Source organism: Cicer arietinum, chromosome 4, assembly GCF_000331145.2.
Source record: "Cicer arietinum cultivar CDC Frontier isolate Library 1 chromosome 4, Cicar.CDCFrontier_v2.0, whole genome shotgun sequence".
NCBI classification, from domain to species: domain Eukaryota; kingdom Viridiplantae; phylum Streptophyta; class Magnoliopsida; order Fabales; family Fabaceae; genus Cicer; species Cicer arietinum.
The window spans coordinates 42,278,109-42,295,165 of record NC_021163.2 but is presented as its reverse complement, the minus strand read 5'-3'; the positions used below and the strand labels follow the sequence as shown (position 1 = coordinate 42,295,165).

Below are 17,057 nucleotides of genomic sequence, written 5' to 3'. Positions count from 1 at the left end.
GCATGTTAATTTGCTGTTACTTTTTAACGTAGAGTTACATAATTCGCTGGTATATCGTACGAACTGCGAATTGATTCGTGAATACCGGTATACGGTACTTTTGTGAATCAGTTCATTGAAATTCGTCAATAATTCGCTACTTTTGACAAATCAACAATATAACACCACTTTTAATTTACTTTCCATAAACTTTTTTAACTGCATTAAATGTAGTACAAGCACAGACACAATTATTCTTGTATCTAGATTTGGTGTACTTATATAGATAATTCAACTTCTAGTATTTTAGAAACTAGTATTTTAGAAACAACCGTGGAACTAGTATTTCGAATTCTTCCGTTTTTTTTTTATAGAATATTTTTGTTTTTATTTTTATTTTTATAGAAACTTGTATTTTTTGTTATTAATATAGACGGCTGTACAGAAATTAGTACCACCAACTTTTTTTTTTTTCCGGAGATTTGTGTTAAGATCACTATTCCCACTTTTTTTTATGGAGACTTATTTTTCCTGACTTGTGTTGGTTATCATTATAAACAATGTAATATAATTCACTTAAAAACTCATTATTTTCATATAAAAAGAATCATTATTTATTTACAAACATTACACATTTTCAAGATATTGTTAAGATGAAATACTAATATTTTATTTATTCGATGCATTGCAATATTGTTTTTTTTAAAGGAAGTCACCAAATAAATTTAAAAACAATGTAATATTATTATTATATAATATTTCTATTTTAATATAAAGAATTTTATTGTCAAAAAATTTGTCATAACATGTCTTCAACAAATAAAATATTTAACCATTCATCAATTTTATTTTAACTAGCTTTTATCTTGGTCCTCTTAGGATAAAATATTGGATATGCTCATATATCTCTTTTGGTAATTATTGGTTATCCCTTTTCTTTAGTTATTTGTTTATTTTATAATTTAAAATTATTTATTTTATAAAATAAAATTTATATATATATATATATATATTTAGGTATTTTATGTATGGTTTTTATTTCAAAAATTGCACCTAATTTTTTCTATTTTATATAATTACATTATGGAAAGTACATATGGACACTCTGCATCCACAATTCATTTCTTATAAATTTTCAAAAATAATTATTAAGATAAAACTAGTCTAAGGTTACACATCATGATATGATATACTAATAAATTACATACTTCAAATTACTCAGTTACACAACAACATGTGCTAATTTATTCTTTTATCACTTGAATGTCACTCATAACAAGAAGTATATGAATGAATGGCCTTCATTGAAACAACTGTTACGGCAAGATGAACCAAAATGAATTATATATACCATCCATTGTTTAGGTTTTACATTAATCTCTAGATTTTACGATACTCATTATCTTTCCACACCTGCTCCTGGAGATATAGCTAGAAAAGCTCCAAACCAAGATAAGGAAGTAGTGACTGCAGTTATGCAAGCTTTTGAAAAAATATTTGAAAATGCGGAGGAACAAAAACTTCTACGTGATCAGTTTGTCATATTTCACAGAAAGAAAGGAATATATGCAATGTAGGTGGCTCAATTGGATGATGTAACCATGGATTCTATTGGTTGGTGGTCAATGTATAGATCTAAACTCCTGAATTGGCAGAGGTGGCAAAAAAAGTGTTATCGCAACCAATAAGTAGCTCTTTCGCTGAAAGAACTTGGAGCACTTATTCATATATCCATAATGTAAAAAGGAATCGACTTAATTGTGTAAGAGCGGACAAATTGATTTATATTCACTCAAATATCCGCTTACAGTCACAATTTTCTGATAGCTACAAGAGTGGTCCTTTCAAAAAATGGGATATGAATCATGATGAGACTTGTTTGGAAGAACCTTCTAGAATACTTCAAGACCTCAGCTGGGAATTAGATGATGAAATGGATGGAGGAGTGGATGATCAGAGAAATGTAATTAGATGAGCTACTGTCAAAAAAGAAAAAAGAAAAAAATAAGAATTGAGATTTTATTTTAGCAAATTGTGTTTGTTGAAGTACTTGATACAAAAATATTGTCAAAGTTAACTTTTATTGATGATAATCATATTTTTTATCATTTAATTTGTTGTTTTTTAATTAAATTACTTTTTTTTTTTAATTTTAACATACCGATTTGTATATTAAAACGTATCACAAACCGAAACAGCGTACCAACTATGTATACCCCACATACCGAATTTGAAGATTACGTACCGTGTACTCGAATCCTTACCACGCACCAAAGAGAATAGTGAATCTGATGACTATGTTCTAATGATAATAGGAGATTTTAGCAAATTACACACATATAAAAGGATTTTTGTATTTAATATCCTTTTTTAAAAAAATAATTTCCAAAAGGAATCTTTAAGTGTTTTGTATGGTTTTTAACTTAAAACAGACCTTATGTAGTTATAATAACAAACTTAAAATAAAAATTATGAATTTGATAAATTTATGTGGTTATAACAAACTTTAAAAAAAATTATAAACATGTTAAAATTATAATTAATTAAATTAAGAACCATACAAAAACTAAATAACAAAATGGTTAAGTAGGACCTGAACTAGTTATAATCAGTTAGAAATAGAGCTGATGTTGAGTAGGATCTGAACTTGTATATAAGTTGATACCACTATATATGTACAATTAATTCTATTTAATTTTCAATTGAATCATGAGTATCAATTCTCTCTTGTTGCAATGTAACTTTCAGTTTTATTCACTAATGTGGTATCAAAAGCTCAGAAATTTTGAACTCTGAGCTACCCCTTCTTCATAAAGCCTCCACGGCAAGTGCCAGTAAAACATGGTGGTGCCGTAATCCAAAATGCACCGACGAATCCTTTGCAAAACCCCTACTACATTCATCTTGCTAAGAGTGCTTATGAGCCTCACGTTACACCGTTTCTTGATGGAAAAAACTATCATTCTTGGTCGCATTCTATATGACGAGCAATTGTAACGAAAAACAAACTTCGATTTCTAGATGGATCTACACCACTTTGTTTTGACCCTAGCTATGACGCGTGGCAACACTGTAACAACCTTGTGCATACGTGGATCGTCAATTCCATGTCGCCTTCTATCGCTCAGAGCATTATCTACATGGATCTTGCAGTTGCTGCTTGGAAAGATCTTGAATCGCTTTTTCCGCAAAGAGACCGAGTTTGTATTGCTGAACTTTATCACGAAGGTGATAACTCTAATGTCAAGTCGGTTGCTGATGTTGATCAGTAATCGTTAGCCACTCTTATGCTGATGAATACCAAGGTTTAATTGCTTTGCTCAAGTCTAATTCTTTGGAAGGGGTTAATCAAGTTTCTTTAGTTCCTGATTCATTGAATGCAACTTCCCTATAAGGTGTTCGATCTATTTCCTATTGTTATGCTATTGAGAATTTAGATGTTTTGTTGTTGAACGGTGGTGCTACAGACCATATACCTTAAGTATGTTTACCTCGTATAGAAGAATTAAATCAATTCCAGTCAAGTTACCTAATGGTAGTAATGCTATAGCTGAATTTTCTGGTGATGTACATCTCTCTGACTCTATAATCTTGACTGATGTGTTATACTTGCCATCGTTTAGTTTCCACTTAATTTCAGTTTCTCGGTTGACAAAGGGTTCTTCCTATTGTTGTGTTTTCTCTGATAAGACATGCTTCATACAGGATATACCACACACAGGATGATTGGTTTTGGTAAACAGGATTCTGGTCTATACTTGTTCAGCATACTTAATGTAGCTTCTTTGGAGCACAATACAATAGGCAATATTTTCTGTACTTCCATTTCTATTCCTCAATCTGCACTTTGGCATTTTAGGTTTGGCCACACCTCTCTTGCCAAATTATAACTTTTGCATAAAGTGTATCCTTTTATTCATATTAATAAAGCTTGTGTATGTGACATTTGCCACATGTCTAAACAAAAGAAGCTGTTTTATAATCTTAGTCAAAGTAAAGCTTTAACTTGCTTTGATTTACTACACATGGACCTATGGGGTCCCTTTTCCACTCATAGTGTCCATATGGTCACAAATACTTTCTTACTATTGTTGATGATCAAAGTAGACATACCTAAATAATTTTATTAAAAGGCAAACACGAAGCACCAAATCATATTAAACAATTTGTGTTATTGGTAGAAAGACAATTTAAAGGATTTGTGGTGTTTGATGGAAGAGCTAGCAAGGGAGTGTTCCTTGGATACAAAGCAGGTGTTAAAGGATTTGTGGTGTTAGATCCGCACATGCTATTGTTGTCTCCGGAAATGTAAAGTTCCGTAAGACAATGTTTTCCTTGCACCAAAGTGGGTGCTTCACAATGGCAATACCTTGACACAAGTGTTCATCAGTCTGCTATGAGTCATGATATCGGTCTGCCTGCTATGAGCCATGGTACCAGTCACCTAGTCTTGGTCCCTGATCATACTCCATCACCAACTAGCTAGTTCCGAGTCAACTCACCTATCTGAGACCTGCTTGCTTCCACCGATTCTGACTCCTTAAGAAGATCTCAATGTGTTAGGAGGATTCCTGTGCACTTTCTGGACTACGATGTGCCTTCTGTAGGTAGTAATGCCCTCTCCACTACATATCCCATTCATCTTTATGACAGCAGCAGTCATCTATCTCCCACCCACAAGCAATTTTGTCTTTCTCTCTTGACTTAGACAATTTCTTACAAAAAGGCCTGCACAGAAGAATGTTGGGTTGGGCCATGCAGCCAGAGTTGGAAGCTCTTGAAGCTAACAAAACTTGGTCCTTTGTTGGTCTACCTCCTGGTGCTAAGCCTATTGGTAGTAAGTGGGTCTACAAAATCAAGATGAAAGAGGATGGCTCCATTGATCATTGTTAATAACCTTTAGTGGCCAAAGGATACAATCAAATTAAAGGATTGGACTTCTTTGAAACCTTTTCCCCAGTGGCTAAAATGAAAACAATCCGTGTACTACTTGCAGTGGCATTTATTCATAATATGGACATTCATCAGCTTGATGTAAACAACGCCTTACTTCATGGTGATTTACTAAAGGATGTTTACAGGCAGCTCCCTCTAGAAATCTTCATTCATAATAAAATCATACATCAAAACTCAAAATTATAATCGATCATTGTTTTTCCAAATATCTAAATACTTTTTTAATCTCGAATTTTAGCATAAAGTTGATATCCTTACTATAAAAATTAAAACTTTTAACTTCAAAACTGAAGATTGGAACTTTGTTCACAAAATAAATATTTCTCTTTTAAACTTTATATATATATATATATATATATATATATGAACTATTCTCAAAATCATGAAGTTTGAAATTTTGTTTCTTAAAATTAAATCTCTTCATAAAAATTGAGTATTTAATATCAATGACTAAAACATTTTAGCTCAATCTATAAAAGTGGAAATCTTGTTTTCACAAAAACCCAAAGGATAAAACCTTAAGACCTTAATAACAAAGTAAACTTAAAATCAACCTTTAAACAAAATTTTGAACCCTCTTTCTATATATATATATATATATATACCACTCGGCTAAAGTCGATTTTACTCATCAAATCCTTTTAAAAAAATTTCCAAATTCAAATATAGTTTAAAACACCTTAAATAATCAAGGACAACAAATCATATGCTTTCAAACTTTAAATGACTCAAAATTTTAATTTATACCCCTATTAAAATTACAAGAGAACTTTTTTCTAACTTCTTTAAAGTTCATAAAATTTTTACCACTCAAATACTTTTGAATGAAAACAAACCACAACAATTCCTACTTTATTTCAAAACTTATTCCAAAAATTTTGTCATGACCTTTATGTTCCTATCTCTTTTCCTTAAAAAATTTAACCAATAAACATAAAATATTCAGAGTTTTCCCCACCGTTAACTCAGTGTCAACAATTTCAATTTATTTTCGAGACTCAAGGAGCTAACTATATAAACATAGGAAATAATAAAAGTTGTTTCAAGGTTACATTACTCAAGAAAACTAATCATTATTTTTATCAATTACTCACTTACTTTAAAATTCTCATTTCACAACTGAGTTTATTTTTTAAATTACATCACTTTGGTCTCCAAACACCTAACATTTAGTTGTCATTTTAATTAAAAAAAAAAAACATAACCAAACACACTTGCAAAAGTCTTAACTTTACTAACTTAAACTCTCTAATAAAATTTCTATTTTCAATTGAAACTCATTTATTTGAAAACAACTTATTATATAACTCACACTCATACAAAAATCAAATTTTCACATTAAGACACACCATATTTGGTCTTACTAAAAAGTTGGGAGTTTGATTTACTTTTTGTTATTTAAGTTACTAACTCCTCTAACTTCAATATTAACAAATCACCAAGGAAAAAAACACACTTTCATTTTACTCCCTTACTTAGGGTTTTTTATTTTTGAAAGAAAAAGAGTTGAAAATGTTTTTTTTTTTTAACTTCCTAAACATTAGTAATAACCATAGTAGTGATAAACAAGCAAGATTAAAGCTCAAAACATACAAAAAATCAATTTTCCCCCTATATATACATGCTTACGGGTTTGAGAGAAAATAGGAGAGAAATAACTACCTCAACTATTGATCCTTAGCTCTTTGCATTCCTTTCAAGTAGCGAAACAACTTTGTAGTTGAAGGTTTTGTGATTGGAAGCCTCTAAGTTTCTCAAAAATGAAGGATAAAGTTTGGGCTTAGAGAGAAATGAGAGAAGATGTTTTTGAAGAATTAAAGAAAGATAGTAAGATGATGATGATGGACATGAATAGCTTTTATAAGGAGGGGGAAATGTTTATTTTTTTTCTCATTCCCTTAATTAATCTACTATCTCAATTTCTAACTTAATCTCCAAAAATTTCTAACCATAAAAATTAATCATATAAATTTAATCATAAAATCTCACAATATCCTTTATGACACTTAGTCATAATCACATCACAACACTTCTAAATCTACTTTAGTAAAAATATCTACTCTTGTCGCAGTCCAATTGACAAATAAATTTAACAATAATGTGCGATATCTTAAAATGTTTGTTGATAATAATCCTCTATAATTTGATTAAATTATTCTCCTACGAATAATTTTAACTAGTTCTCTGAAAATATTTTACCAACCTATCAGGTCTCATCTAATCCTTCTTACACAAATGATTCTAGTCAACACACAAAACGGGATAGTGAAGTGGCTCATTTCTGTCCTTACTAAGTCTTACTACATAGTAAGAAAATATCTAGACATTTTCATTAACCACTCAATAAAATAATAATATCCTACAAAGATATCTAGATATTTTGCGACTTTAAGTCACATCATCTTGTTTAGTCTTCGAGTTCGTTCTTAAACGAGTCGCATTTCGCTCAAGAATAAATTTATAGGTAAATTAAAATTTTTATAATAAATCTACAAATTAAAGCTTTAAAAAATTTCGCGAATAAATTTATATCCGACAAAATTTTTGCTCCTTAGCTTAGAAAAATATAATGAGATCAAATTCTCATTATAGTCGATATATAAAACAGCCGATTAAATTTTGGTGTCATTCGGAGTTTGTCAAAATTTAAACAGCGGGTATATCTTGCCTGTTTTCAAAAAACTCAGTAGAAAATTATTTTTGAAATTTCAACAATGTCAAGACATTCATTCACATAGTCGTTTAACATCAATGAAACATCCGAACAATTTTTTCATAGATTAATTTGCAAGTCATATACTTACAACAATTTTACAGACCGCATACAATAAAAACGGTAAACAAACAACTTAATAAACAACATAAGATATAATTAGATAGTAAGCCCTACTTCTTGTTATAAATAAATTACGGGTCTTACAGTTAACAAGTTGTTTGGAGACTTGATACATGATATCATATATCCTCGTGTCAATCTGTTGTCTAATGAAAGACATGGTCATAACCATTGCTTGTTTCAGGTGGATCAATCACCCCGTCTCAAGAAGCGTTAGGAACGACCACATATAAAGGAATTCCTAACATTTGAGGAGGGTTATTGGACCTATGTTGAGAATTTTACCTAATGCAAGTGCATTCGTCAAAGGTAATCGTGACCTAGAAAAGTAAAATTTTCAATGGTCGTGTAAGACCAGAGGTGCACCTAAGATGGGGGGTGAATTAGGTTTCAGGAATTTTGTTGTTTTTAGAGATTTAGCGATTGATTTTTATGATTAAGATAATGTATGGCAAAGATAAATGGAAGAAAAATAATGAACACATCGATATTATCTTGGTTCCCCTTATGACTAAGGGTACATCCAGTCTTCTTGCACACCACAAGAGGTTTTTCCACTATTGTTAGAATATGTACAAATCTTACCCTAGGATCTCAGCTACAAACTTCTAACAAACTTCCTAAGATAACACATCACTATCTTAGATTCCAATACTTAAAGAAAGTACACTACTTTCTTTAAATACAATACAATAACTTTAATAATTTTTTAACAAATGTTCTTGACTAAGAATCTGAGTATAATAGTTGTACAATGATATCAATCCAATAATATTTCAAGTATACTAGAGAACCTTTATCAATGATGTGAAAATGACATGAAAGTATTTGAAATATGAAAAATAACTTTGAGAATATTTCACAAAATTGTTCAAGGTTTGGTAGTAGGATTGATTTTGTTTAAACTGAAGTTATGGGGTATTTATACTCCATAGACATCACTTCAGATCAGTGGACATCGTTCCTAGAGGTTTGATGAACAAATGCAATGATCCAGAACCATTTCAGAATTGAAAAGTTGCATTGTTTCCAGTTGTATTCGACTACAGCTTGTGTGTAGTCGAATACACCTCTGTAACATTTAGTTTTTATGTGAAATTTCAACATCATAGTCGAATACGAAAACCTTGTATTCGAATACAACTGAGTGAACTTTGCCACTGACTTGTTGTTGTGTTCGACTACACCAGGTTGTAGTCAAATACAAATGTGCAGTCTTAGCTACTGACTTAGCAGTTGTATTCGACTACACTATCTCGTAGTCCAATACAGATGTTCAGTTTTTTCTACTGACTTAGCACTTGTATTCGACTACATCGTCTCGTAGTCGAATACAAATGTTCAGTTTTAGCTACTAACTTGTCTGTATTCGGCTACAACATGTTGTATTTGAATACAACATTGTATTTTGCCAAAAATATTATTTTCAAACATTATTTATGCATTGTTTACACTTTGAAAATCCTTTTGATGCATATGCTAAAATGAAAGGTTCTCGTGTGCATTTAAATTATAAGAATATTAGATTGCATCATGTACCTTTATATTATATGTCTTCTAATATGTGTGACCATAATTGACTTTGATTTCTGACTTTTTTTTTAGCTTTGAATCTTTGATCACATTCCTTGGTCTTTGACTTCATCAAAAACATGTGTTTTACAGGTCGCTCCCATGGTGTCCCACCAGGCGTGCCCAATTTGTAGTTGGGATTAACATCTAACTAATGAAACGACTAACTATTCTCAACTTACGATTCCCTATTGCTTCAAACGATTATGCTAAGTGTCGCGACCTAAAATTTCGAGTGTTTCTCGAATTCAATGGAGTCGCCACCAAAATTTATTTTAAAATAGGAAAAATATTGGGAAACCCTTAAAAATAGAAAAAATAAAAATATGGTCTTTAAAACCAAATTTTGAGTTCGGGAGTCGATTACGAGTAGAGAAGGTATCAGCACCCTACGAAATCCGTTAAAAATACAGTTACGTATAATTAATTGTGCAAAATTAATATTAATTTAAATATATTTATTTTTACTTATTGTTAAATATGAATGTCAATTGTTTATTTTTTGAATGTGATTTTAAAATAAAAGTATGTTTAAAATTTTTATTAATGTGCTTGACAAGAGTTTGATCTTGTTCCTACTTATCTCCCGATGCGATGGAGAAATCAAAGTTATGTAATTCTTGGGTAGAAAATGTTGATGTGTTGATTGCTTTTAGAGAATATGTGTATTGTTATGGATAAAAAAAAAGTTATTTTGACAAAAAAAGAGTTTGTTTGATTTGAATAATTTGTTAAAAATAACGAGTTTTATGACTATCAAGTTGTACAACTTGTGTCTTAAAAACTCAGTGAGTAAAAAAATGTCACATCTAATCTAATCCTTTTAAGAATATTTTATTATTTTTCATTTTAAAATTAAGTTTTACAACTGCCAAGTGACACCTGTTGAGACAAACTCTCTATTTTAAAGTTTTGATGAAAATAAACAAAGGTTAATTAAGAATGTTAATTATGATTCTAAATGTTATGTTAATTTAACTTGTGTTCTTGAGTGGATTTAATTAAGAGCATAATCAAGCAAATACATGAAAAGACAACAACAAGATCATTCTGCATCATAAACAGAGAATGATCTTTCGCTTCACCGAATTATCCATAACAGCAAGTTGGTCAAAACTTTTCTATCCATGTGATAAAAAGTTTGCTCTGGAAATCTTTCATATCTAATAAGTACACGACAAGGAACAAGTACGAATAATCCAGACTAAAAAAGGATACTTGATCACAAAGATCAAAGGGTTCAAAGATGGACAAAAGTCATGACGACCTAAGAATTCCAAAATTCAAATGTCAAGAAAACTTGATCAAACTGGGTATATGACAAGACAAGAACAAAGGAAATACAGAACATTTAAAACGGGAACTCCAGAATGATTATTGAAGCTCAAGAAAGTTCAAACTGTTAAAACCAAGAACGTTAATCATTCTCCGTTTTCTGCACATAAACAGCAGCTTTGCATTCTCTCTGTTTCAGTCTGCAATTCGTTCCTAATCATCTCCAACCTTCTCTAGCTACACTCAAGACTCAAGGCAGATAATGTACCATCCAAGATCAATGAAGAAACGTCAAAGAAAGGACTGAGATGCTTTAAATGCTAAACCATTAAAAGTCAAAAAGCTATTTCAAAGAAGGATTATTTTTATTCTAAATATAATGGTTCAGTCAAAAAGCATAGTTTCTCCAACAGCTCTTGTACCTTCATTCAAGTACATCTCCAGCCTATAAATAGAAAGCCATTATCTCAGTTCTCAGCAAGAAATTCAAGTGTTAAGTAATCAACAATATACAATCACACTTAAGCTTGAAATTCTGCAAAAACAGAGGCAACATCACTTTCTGCAATTCGCGAAACTATTACTGCTGCTAACACACATACCAGCTGCGAAATTATCATTAAATTCTCTGTAAAGAATCTATTCTCAAACAAGAGTTGAGCAATATCAGATTCTGTCAAATTCAATCATTTGTAAAAACTCAAACTATAAGAGTTTCTTTATAGTTTGTTTAAGATTGCTTCCTATCAAGGTTAGATAGGTGTTGTGATTGCTTTCTGGGTGGAAAGTAATTAAGAAAGAAATAGATCAAGGTCGATCTATTCTAGGTGTTGTAAGATTAAGAAGGTTCTTCATTTTAAACACTTAGTGGAAAATCTCACAGTGTGAGGACTGGACGTAACCCACGTTGGGTGAACCAGGATAAATCTTTGTGTGGTATTCTCTTTCCTTTCTCCTTCTTTATTATACTGCATTAATCATTTAAGATAAAATAGAAACTGATTTTCTGCTAATTTAAGAACGTTCTCTGTTTTATAACATAAACCAAGAACGTTCTCCGTTTTCTGTTTCATAACCAAGATCATTCTTGAGTTATTTTCTTAAGTTTTAACAGGAATTTTTAAAAGGCATATTTACAATTCAAACCCCCCTTTCTTGTAAATCGACATTGTTACTTCAATTGGCATCAGAGCTCGGTCTCTAAAAAGTTCAAAAACACCTAACAAGTGTTAGAGAAAAGATCTAGAAGAATGTCGAAAGCAAAATACATTGTTGAAGGAGGATCCTCAAATCGACCTCCATTCTTTGATGGATCAGACTATTATTTTTGGAAAAACAAAATGCAGTTGTTCTTAAAATCTCAAGACACAGGAATGTGGCGCATCATCACAGATGGAGATTTCACACCAAGGGTTGATCAAGATGACTCGAATTCTGCTCTAAAAAAGGAAGCAGATTGGACAGCAGAAGATAAAGCTAAGGTACTTCTAAACTCTAAAGCTCAATTATTCTTATCATGTGCTTTAAGCAGGGAAGAAAGTGAAAGGGTAGATGAATGCACAACTGCAAAAGAAGTCTGGGATACATTGCAAACTCACCATGAAGGAACAAGCCATGTCAAAGAAACAAGGATAGACATTGGTATAAGGAAATTCGAATTGTTCGAAATGCAAGAAGGAGAAACCATTGATGAAATGTACTCAAGATTCACCACAATAGTAAATGAAATGCGCTCTCTTGGCAAAGCCTATACTGTGCAAGAAAGAGTAAGAAAAATCATGAGGTGTCTCCCAATCATTTGGAGACCAATGGTGACAGCTATAAGCCAAGCCAAGAACCTTGAGTCACTGCCTCTGGAAGAACTAATTGGAACTCTAAGAGCTCATGAGATAGTATTGCAAGAAGACAAACCAGTCAAGAAAGGAAAGGCAATAGCACTGAAAGTCTCTCAAGAAAAAATCACAGTTCCAGTTGAAGAGGAATCAGAAGAGAATGAACAAGGAGATGCTGATGAAATCGCGCTTCTCACTAGAAGAATTCAAAGAATGATGAGAAGAAGAGATCAAATCAAAAAGGGATTTCAAAACAGAAATCCTAAAACAGAGATTGACAAGAGTCAAGTCACATGCTTTGGATGCAACAAATTGGGACATTACAAGGCAGAATGTCCATCAAACAAAAATCCACCAAAACGATTTCCCTTCAAAAAGAAATCAATGATGGCAACATGGGATGATTCAGAGGAATCAGAAACAGAAGAAGAGGAAGAAGAAGCCAACATATGCTTGATGGCAAAAACAGAGGAAGATGAGGTAATGAATTCTGAACCATGTCATTTATGTCAACAAATGGGAAATGAATTTGATAACTTGCTAAATGACTCAAATCTCCTTATTCAAAAATGTAGTTCTCTGAAAGAACAGTTTTATAAAGAGAAAGAAGAGAAGGAAAGAAATCAAACTGAAAATAATTTGTTAAAAAAGATGATTCAAGAATTGAAAGAAACAAGAGTTTTTGAAAGTGAAGAATGTCAAGAACATTCTGCGCTACAAACGGAGAACGTTCAACTCAAAAATGAAAATGAACTTCTCAAAACTGATTTACTGAACTTCATTAAAGCCACTGAAACTTTTCATAACATCATGGGATCTCAAATAGGAATTTTTGATAAAGCTGGTCTTGGTTTCAATCAAACTCAAAAAACCAAACTTTATGAAAACTTCTTTGTCCCAGAAAGAAAGGAAGAAAAATGCAAGACTAGATGCTCATACTGTAGAAAACTTGGACATCTAGAGTTTGCATGCTACTTCAGGAAAAGGGATGAAAAAATCAAAAAGAAAAAGCTTTTTAAACATGAGAATCATCCTGTCAAGATTGTTTCAAAAAAACAGCAAAACGGAGAATGTTCTCCAGTTTGTTCCCCAAACGGAGAAAGTTCAAAGTTACAAGTTGAACGTTTCAAAAAATCTGTTAAACCAAAGTTCAACTCTCCTAAATCATATATTGCTAAACCCATTTCAAAATCAACAAACAACACAACTGTTTCCAAAACGAGAATGATATACCACTTAAAAACTAACTCTCAAGGACCCAAAACAAAGTGGGTACCTAAAACTGGAATGATATCACCTGCAGGTTGGTTTTCAAAATACAAAGAGAAAGCCTTGGTTCTTGGACAGTGGCTGTTCAAGGCACATGACAGGAGATAGAAATTGTTTCATAACCTTCAGCAAGAAGGATGGTGGTTCGGTCACATTTGGAAATGATGATCAAGCTCAAATTAAGGGAAATGGAACAATTGGTAAGACAAACTCTGCTCAAATAAATGATGTCCAATACGTGGAAGGATTGAAACACAATCTATTAAGCATAAGTCAGTTATGCGACAATGGATGCGAAGTCACTTTCAAGCCAAAGGTATGTGAAATCAAGAAGGCCAAAACTGGAAAAATTATGTTCTCTGGTAAGCGAAAGAAAAATTTATATGTGATATATTTGGATGAATTACCTGATGAATCATGCTTTATATCAATCAATAAAGATAAATGGATCTGGCATAAAAGGGCTGGACATATCAGCATGAAAACTATTTCAAAAATCTCCAAACTTGATCTTGTTAGAGGTTTACCAAAACTTAATTTTGAGAAAGACAAAATCTGTGAAGCTTGTGCAAAAGGTAAGCAAGTCAAGAGCAGCTTTCATACAAAAGATTTTGTATCAACAAATAGAACTCTTGAACTACTTCACATAGATTTATTCGGGCCTGTCAAAACAACAAGTCTAGGAGGAATGAAATATGGTTTTGTTATTGTTGATGATTTCTCAAGATTTACATGGGTTCTGTTTTTAAAACAAAAAGATGATGCATTTGAATCATTTAAAACATTTTGTAAAAAGGTGCAGAATGAAAAGGACTCCAGCATCATCTCTGTAAGGAGTGATCATGGAGGAGAATTCATAAATGCCTCATTCAAAAGCTTTTTTGATGAACTTGGTATATCTCACAATCTTTCATGTGCAAGAACTCCACAACAAAATGGAGTTGTTGAAAGAAAGAATAGAACACTACAAGAAATGGCAAGAACTATTTTAGAAGAATCAAATGTTGAAAGGTATTTTTGGGCAGAAGCCATAAACACTTCTTGCTATATCTTGAATCGTGTATCTATCAGAAAAATCATCAACAAAACTCCATACGAAATCTGGAAAAACAGAAAACCAAACATTTCTTACTTTCATATTTTTGGTTGTTACTGTTACATACTAAACAACAAAGATCCTATTGGAAAATTTGATGCAAAATCCGATAAAGCGATCTTTCTTGGATACTCAACCGAATCTAAAGGTTATAGAGTGTTCAATTTAAGAACTAATGTTGTTGAAATTAGTATGCATATATTGTTTGATGAGTTTGATGATCTAGATATAAGTAAAAAGGATGAGGAAGAAGAAACTCAAAATGAAACACAGCAGGAAACAAGTCTGCAGAAAACAGAGATTGATAAACAATCTCCGTTTCATTCTCCACCAAAAAGCTGGAAAACCATTGGAGATCATCCTCAAACTCAGATCATTGGAGACACAGCTGATGGAATCCGAACCAGAAGATCATTCAAAAATGATGACGACAGCATGGCAATGATATCTCAGATTGAACCAAAGTCAATCAAAGATGCTATTACTGATCAATCTTGGATTAACGCCATGAAGGAAGAACTTCTACAGTTTGAGAAAAATGAAGTTTGGACTCTAGTACCAGATCCTTTAGATCAAACTGTTATTGGCACTCGATGGGTATTCAGAAACAAGCTTGATGAAGAAGGTAAGGTCGTGAGAAACAAAGCAAGATTAGTAGCTCAAGGCTACAATCAACAAGAAGGTATAGACTATGATGAAACTTTTGCTCCAGTTGCAAGGTTAGAAGCTATTCGAATACTTCTTGCATATGCATCTCATAAACTCATCAAACTGTTTCAAATGGATGTGAAAAGTGCTTTCTTAAATGGTTTTTTAAATGAACAAGTGTATGTAAAACAGCCCCCAGGTTTTGAAAACCAAGCAAAACCAAATCATGTTTTCAAACTTACCAAAGCTCTTTATGGCTTAAAACAAGCACCAAGGGCATGGTACGAAAGACTGAGTTCATTTCTGATCGAGAACAATTTTCAAAGAGGAAAAATCGATACTACCTTATTTAAGAAAACTGAAGGAAATGAATTACTCATTGTTCAAGTATATGTGGATGATATCATTTTTGGATCAACAAATGAAAAACTATGTGAAGATTTCTCAAAACTTATGCAAAGTGAATTTGAAATGAGCATGATGGGGGAATTAAGATATTTTCTTGGTTTACAAATCAAACAATACGAAAAAGGCATTTTTGTTTGTCAAGAAAAATATATCAAAGATCTGTTGATCAAATATAAAATGAATGAGTCAAAAATTATGACAACTCCCATGCATCCATCCACTTCCTTAGAAAAAGATGAAAATGGCAAATCTGTCTCTGAAAAAGAATATCGTGGAATGATCGGTTCTCTGCTATATCTAACTGCTAGCAGACCAGATATTGTGTTTGCAGTAGGATTATGTGCTCGATTTCAATCAGCGCCAAAAGAATCCCACTTAACTGCTGTTAAACGCATATTTAGATATCTCGTTGGAACAACTAATCTTGGTCTTTGGTATAGAAAAGGTTCCCATTTTGATATTATAGCATACTGTGATGCTGATTATGCTGGAGACAAAGTTGAAAGAAAAAGCACAAGTGGAGCATGTCAGTTCCTAGGTGAAGCATTAATCAGTTGGTCATGCAGAAAACAGAACACCATAGCACTATCCACAACTGAGGCTGAATATGTGTCAGCTGCAAACTGCTGTTCACAAGTTTTGTGGATCAAGAACCAACTTCAAGATTACTCTGTAAGCTATTCCAATATTCCAATTTATTGTGATAATACAAGTGCTATAAATCTGTCTAAAAATCCTATTCAGCATTCTAGATCAAAGCATATTGAAATAAAACATCATTTCATTCGTGATCATGTCAATAAGAAAGACGTTGAATTAATCTTCGTTGATACTCAAAATCAACTTGCTGACATTTTCACTAAGCCTCTTGTGGAGGATAGTTTTAATTCAATCAAGGAAAAACTGAGAATCATGAAAAATCCAGAAAATTCTGGTTGAAATCTGCTTCTGCAGAAAACGGAGATCGTTTATCAGTCTCCGTTTCGCGATTCATCATTCTCCGTTCTGGAAAAAGCAACAGTCTGCTTTTCCCTCTCAAAAGTAAAAAGGGAAATCTTGGCATTTATTACACGTGCCCTTGTGTCTGGTGTTAGCATGCTGACACATACTCTCTCCAATCCCCCAAAATGCTTTTCCCATTTTCCTAGGTACAAACTCATCATTACTCCACCTTTTTCTCTCTATC

The 17,057-nt window shown here is 32.2% G+C and overlaps 1 long non-coding RNA gene across 1 annotated transcript; it reads right to left on the bottom strand.

Moving 5' to 3' along the window:
• Window positions 1–4,083: 4,083 nt before the first annotated feature.
• Window positions 4,084–6,748, bottom strand: LOC113784329 (uncharacterized). The gene is made up of 2 exons (XR_003470363.2): window positions 6,598–6,748; window positions 4,084–5,078 (listed from the first exon to the last, which is right to left on the bottom strand). It is a non-coding gene; the product is annotated as an uncharacterized lncRNA (long non-coding RNA).
• Window positions 6,749–17,057: the final 10,309 nt, after the last annotated feature.